General features: G+C 41.9%; 1 non-coding gene across 1 annotated transcript; it reads right to left on the bottom strand.

Annotated features, from left to right (window-relative positions):
* Window positions 1–1,571: 1,571 nt before the first annotated feature.
* On the bottom strand, window positions 1,572–1,678 carry LOC139031954 (U6 spliceosomal RNA). The gene has a single exon (XR_011484503.1). It is a non-coding gene; the product is annotated as a U6 spliceosomal RNA (small nuclear RNA).
* Between the last annotated feature and the right edge of the window lie 5,005 nt (window positions 1,679–6,683).

The following is a 6,683-nucleotide window of genomic DNA, read 5'->3' as shown; positions in this document are numbered from 1 at the left end:
TACCACACAATTGCACTCATCTCACACACTAGCAACATAATACTTAAAATTCTCCAAGCCAGGCTTTAACAGTATGTGAACCATGAACTTCCAGATGTTCAAGCTGAATTTAGAAAAGGCAGAGGAATCAGAGATCAAATTGCCAACGTCCAATGGATCATCGAAAAAGCAAGAGAGTTCCAGAAAAACATCTACTTCTGCTTTATTGACTATGTCAGAGTCTTTGATTATGTGGATCACAGCAAACTGTGGAAAACTCTTCAACAGACTGGAATACCAGATCACCTGACCTGCCTCCTGAGAAATCTATATGCAGGTCAAGAAGCAACAATTAGAATTGGACATGAAACAACAGACTGGTTCCAAATTGGGAAAGGAGTACATCAAGGCTGCATATTGTCACCCTGTTTATTTAACTTATATCCAGAGTACATCATGAGAAATGCTGGGCTGGATGAAGCACAAGCTGGAATTAAGATTTTTTTAAATTTAGTTCTTTATTTTAAATTATCTTTTAAATAATTAAGAATTTATTGGGGACTTCCCTGGTGGTCCAAGAGTTAAGAATCCGCCTGCCAATGAAGGGGACACAAGTTTGCTCCCTGCTCCGGGAGGATGCCACATGCTCTGAAGCCATGAAGCCCATGCTCTGCAACAGAAGCTGCCGCAGTGAGGAGCCTGTGAGCCACAACAAAGACCCAGTGCAGACAAATACAAATAAATGACATCAATGAATCTTTTAAAAATGTGAATAATGCATCAGAAGAAAACATGGGCCAGCAAGGGCCACTATACAGTGGTGGCAGAAGGGAGGCCACAGACCTTTCAGGAGGGGCTGAGGGTGGCATCACATGCCCTCTCAGAGCTGCCTGGGGGGTACCACACTGCCAGGGAGCGCCTGGAACACGTTCAGTTTACTTTGTTTCAAGCAGTTCAGTTCAGTTTGGTAGTTCAGTCGCTTGGTCGTTTCAGACTCTTTGCAATCCCATGGACTGTGACACGCCGGGTCTCCCTATCCATCACCAACTCCCAGAGCTTGCTCAAACTCATGTCCATTGAGTTGGTGATGCCATCCAACCATCTCATCCTCTGTCATCCCCTTCTCCTGCCTTCAATCTTGCCCAACATCAGAATCTTTTCTAATAAGTTAGTTCTTTGCATCAGGTGGCTAAAGTATGGAGTTTCAGCTTCAGCCTCAGTCCTTCTAAGGAATATCCTGTTTCTTTTCTTTTCATTTATTTGTATTAGTTGGAGGTTAATTACTTTACAATATTGTAGTGGTTTTTGCCATACACTGATATGAATCAGCCATGGATTTACATGTGTTCCCCATCCTGAACCCCCCTCCCACCTCCCTCCCCATCCCATCCCTCTGGGTCATCCCAGTGCACCAGCCCTGAGCACTTGTCTCATTCATCAAACCTGGACTGGCGGCCTGTTTCACAATTGATAATATACATGTTTCAATGCTCTTCTCTCAGATCATCCCACCCTCGCCTTCTCCCACAGAGTCCAAAATTCTGTTCTATACATCTGTGTCTCTTTTTCTGTCTTGCATATAGGGTTATCGTAAAAATATGGAATGCTTCACGAATTTGTGTGTCATCCTTGCACAGGGGCCATGCTAATCTTCTGGGTATCATTCCAATTTTAGTATATGTGCTGCCGAAGCCAGCGCTGGAATTAAGATTGCCAGGAGAAATATCAATAACCTCAGATACACAGATGACACCACAGTGATGACAGAAAGTGAAGAAGAACTAAAGAGCCCTTTCATGAAAGTGAAAGAGAAGAGTGAAAAATTTGGCTTAAAACTCAACATTGAAAAAACTAAGATCATAGCATCTGGTTCCATCAGTTCAGTTCAGTCATTCAATTGTGTTCGACTTTTTGTGACCCCATGGACTGCAGCACACCAGGCTCGGCCATGGAATGTTCCAGACAAGAATAGTGGAGTGGGTTGCCATTTTCTTCTCCAGGGGATCTTCCTGACCCAGAAATTGAATCCAGGTCTCCCGCATTGTGGGTGAACTCTTCACCAACTGAGCCTCCAAGGAAGCCAATACAAATACAAGCAAGTCAAAGCATCAGGTTTAACTATGCAGCCTGAGGGTAATTAAATGTAATGATGTCAATGGTTAGAGTTTTGCAATCTAGAATGATTCAGCTGTTAATTAGACTTCTTGTGGTGATCATTTTCCAATATACAGAAATTTCAAATCATCATGGTACATGCTGCTGCTGTTCAGTTGCTGAGTCATGGCCGACTCTTTGTGACTCCGTGGACTGAAGCACACCAGACTCCTCTGTCCTTCACTGTTTCTTGGAATTGGCTCAAGTTCATGTCATTGAGTCAGTGAGGCTATCTAACCATTTCATCCTCTGCTGCTGCCTTCTCCTTTTACCTTCAGTCTTTCCCAGCGTTAGGGGCTTTTCCAATGAGTTGGCTCTTTGCATCAGGTGGCCAAAATATTGGAGATTCAATGTCAGCATCAGTCCTTCCAATGAATATTTAGGGTTGATTTCCTTTAGGATGGACTGGTTGGATCTCCTTGCAGTCCAAGGGACTCTCAAGAGTCTTCTCCAACACCACAGTTCAAAAGCATCAATTATTTGGCACTCAGCTTTCTTTATAGTCCAATTCTGTACATGACTACTGGAAAAACCATCACTTCATGGTTCCATCACTTCATGGCAAATAGATGGGAAAACAATAAAAACAGTGAGAGACTTTATTTTGGGGGGGGGGGGGCTCCAAAATCACTGTAGGTGGTAACTGCAGCCATGAAATTAAAAGACGCTTGCTCCTTGGAAGAAAAGCTATGACCAACCTAGACAGAAAAGCAGACATTACTTTGCCAACAAATATCTGTCTAGTCAAAACTATGGTTTTTCCAATAGTCATGTATGGATGTGAGAGTTGGACTATAAAGAAAGCTGAGCGCTGAAGAATTGATGCTTTTGAACTGTGGTGGCGGAGAAAACTCTGAAGAGTCCCTTGGACAGTAAGCAGATCAAACCAGTCAATCCTAAAGGAAATCAGTCCAAATATTCATTGAAAGGACTGCTGCTGAAGCTGAATCTCCAATACTTTGGCCACCTGATGCAAAGAACTGACTCATTGGAAAAGACCCTGATACTAGGAAAGATTGAGGGCAGGAGGAGAAGGGGGTGACAGAGGATGAGATGGAGATGGTTGGATGGCATTACCAACTCAATGGACATGAGTTTGAGCAAGCTCCATGAGTTGGTGATGGACAGGGAAGCCTGGCATGCTGCAATCCATGGGATAGCAACGAATTGGACATGACCCAGCAACTGAACTGAACTGAACTGAATGCAGGAAATCTGGGTTTGATCCTTGGGTCTAGAAGTTCCCCTGGAGAAGGAAATGGCAACCCACTCCAGTATTCTTGTCTGGAGAATCCCATGGACAGAGGAGTCTGGTGGGCTAGAGTCCATGGGTCGAAAAGAGTCAGACACGATTAAGTGACTAGCACACAAATAATAGTGTAGAATTCAGTAAGTCCTCTACATACAAAACTTCAAGTTGGAAGCTTTCAAAGATGCAAACGTGTGTTTACATGTCCAATCACGTAAGTCAGTTCATGTGTTGGGCATCCACTGTCATGCGCATGCATCCTATGCAAGTTGTGCGGCTTGCCCTTCATCTCCTGTTGCTGATGATCCTTCAGCTCTACCATCTCTCACCTCCTCTACCCCTTCCAGTCAGCAACTCTTCTTGCTTGCTCAGATGATGCCAGCCCCTATATTCCAGCTGTTGAACTGTACTACTGTGCTTTTCAAGGTACTGTACTGTTAAGATTAAAAATGTTTTTTTGTGTGTGTGCTTTTTATTTATTATTTGTGTGAAAAGTATTATAAACCTATTATAGTACAGTACTATAGAGTTGATTGTATTTGTTGACTATCTAGGCTAACTTTGTTGGACTTGTGACCAAATTGGACTTAAGAATGTGCTCTCGGAATGGAACTCGTTCATATGTATGGGACTTTCTGTAATGGTTAAGTGTACACAACAAAGGAAACTATAAGCAAGGTGAAAAGACAGCCTTCAGAATGGGAGAAAATAATAGCAAATGAAGCAACAAAGAATTAATCTCAAAAATATACAAGCAACTCCTCCAGCTCAAATCCAGAAAAATAAATGACCCAATCAAAAAATAGGCCAAAGATCTAAACAGACATTTCTCCAAAGAAGACATACAGATGACTAACAAACACATGAAAAGATGCTCAACATCACTCATTATTAGAGAAATGCAAATCAAAACCACAATGAGGTACCATTTCACGCCAGTCAGAATGGCTGTTATCCAAAAGTCTACAAGCAATAAATGCTGGAGAGGGTGTGGAGAAAAGGGAACCCTCTTACACTGTTGGTAGGAATGCAAACTAGTACAGCCACTATGGAGAACAGTGTGGAGATTCCTTAAAAAACTGGAAATAGAACTGCCATATGACCCAGCAATCCCACTCCTGGGCGTACACACCGAGGAAACCAGATCTGAAAGAGACACATGTACCCCAGTGTTCATCACAGCACTGTTTATAATAGCCAGGACATGGAAGCAACCTAGATGCCCATCAGCAGACAAATGGATAAGAAAGCTGCGGTACATATACACCATGGAATATTACTCAGCCATTAAAAAGAATACATTTGAATCAGTTCTAATGAGGTGGATGAAACTGGAGCCCATTATACAGAGTGAAGTAAACCAGAAAGAAAAACACCAATACAGTATACTAACACATATATATGGAATTTAGAAAGATGGTAATGATAACTCTATATGCAAGACAGAAAAAGACACACAGATGTATAGAACAGACTTTTGGACTCTGTGGGAGAAGGCGAGGAGGGGATAATCTGAGACAATAGCGTTGAAACGTGTATATTATCAATTGTGAAACAGGTTTGATGCATGAGACAAGTGCTCAGGGCTGTTGCACTAGGATGACCCAGAGGGATGGGATGGGGAGGGAGGTGGGAGGGGGGTTCAGGATGGGGAACACATGTAAATCCATGGCTGATTCATGTCAGTGTATGACAAAAACCACTACAATATTGTAAAGTAATTAGCCTCCAACTAATATAAACAAATTAAAAAAAAAAATTTAAAAAAAGGAAAAAAAAATGATTAAGTGTACAGCTCTGGGTTAAATTCCCAGCTCTGTCACTTACTGGCTGTGGGTCCTTGGGGACGTTACCTGCTAATTACCCTATTTGCAAAATGGAATATAATAATAACAACCACTTCGTAGAGTTGCTCTGTGCAATATATGAGAACTGTGCTGGAACACAGTGAGTACTTAAAAATATTAGCTGTTATTATTCCATATTCTTCCTATAACAAAAAAAAATGTTACAATAAACACTTTGGAAGTTATTTATTTGCATTCTCATGCAAGTCTACATCTGGAATTCTTGGGTCAATGAATATATTCCTTTTATAATTTGGTGGATATTGCCAAATGCTTTCTAAAATCACTGTACTAATTTACCATCCCACAACCCGTTTTTCCAAACTCTAGCCAAGTCTAAGAGATATGGCCAAACCTCTAAATTCTGGCAATCTGACATATGAAAAGTGCTGTCTCCTGCCTTTTAAATTATGGGACAGAATCTGAGCAACCTCTTGTGTTTATTGATTGTGTGTACATTTTTTCTTATGACTTCCTGTTGGTATCACTCATTTGTGTTAACTTTTTTCCTCACTGATTTTATTCATTCATCCAATTAATTGTACTAAGTACTCATTAGGGATACAACAGTGAACAAGATAATACCTCATCCTTATGAAGCTTATAATCTGGTCAGGGAGACAGAAAATTAGCAAAGAAAGAATAATTACAATTCCTGTGAGAAGAAAATAAAGAGGTTGTTAAAATCATGAGTAAGCAGCAGTAGGGAGAATCTTCCTTAGAAAAAGTGGTAGTCATGGAAAGATTATTTAAAGAAATGAACTTTAAGTTAGGAACAGATGGTTGAGAAGGAGTGAATCATGGAAGGAGCAGTGGATCACGTTTCAAGCAGAAGGAACAGCCATATGCAAAAGCTCTAATTCAAGAATGAGCTTAGCATGTTTCAGGAACAGGCAGGCAATTGTGGCTGGAGTGTCCTTGGTGAGGGGAAGACAGCCAGCAGATGAGACTGGAGAGGTGGGCTGGTGTCACAGGAATGTGAATTTTACTTCCAGTGCTTTGGGAAACTGACACTAGGAAACTGACATGTTCTTAAATTCTCAAAGACCATTCTAGCTGTTCTGTGATTGGATAGGAGGGAGGCAAATGTGGATAAAGGCAGGAAGGCTAGTGAGGAGACTAACACAGGAATCTGTGTAAGTGACAATAGTTTGGATAGAGTGGAGACACTGGAGAATGGGGCTTCCTAGGTGACACCAGAGGTAAAGAATCCACATGCCAATGCAGGTAGACGTAAGAGACACAGGTTCGATGTCTGAGTCAGGAAGATCCCCTTGAGGAGGGCACAGCAAACCACTCCAGTATTCTTGCCTGGGCTTCTCAGGTGGTGCTAGTGGTAAAGAGCCTACTTGCCAGTGCAGGCGACAGAGTCGCTGGTTTGATCCCTGGTTTGGGAAGATCCCTGGATGAGGAATTGGCAACCCACTCCAGTATTCTTGCCTGGAGAATCCCAA

This window comes from Odocoileus virginianus, chromosome 28, assembly GCF_023699985.2.
Source record: "Odocoileus virginianus isolate 20LAN1187 ecotype Illinois chromosome 28, Ovbor_1.2, whole genome shotgun sequence".
NCBI classification, from domain to species: Eukaryota; Metazoa; Chordata; class Mammalia; order Artiodactyla; family Cervidae; genus Odocoileus; species Odocoileus virginianus.
The sequence above is the reverse complement of the archived record's forward strand: the minus strand, read 5'-3'. Positions and strand labels throughout refer to the sequence as shown.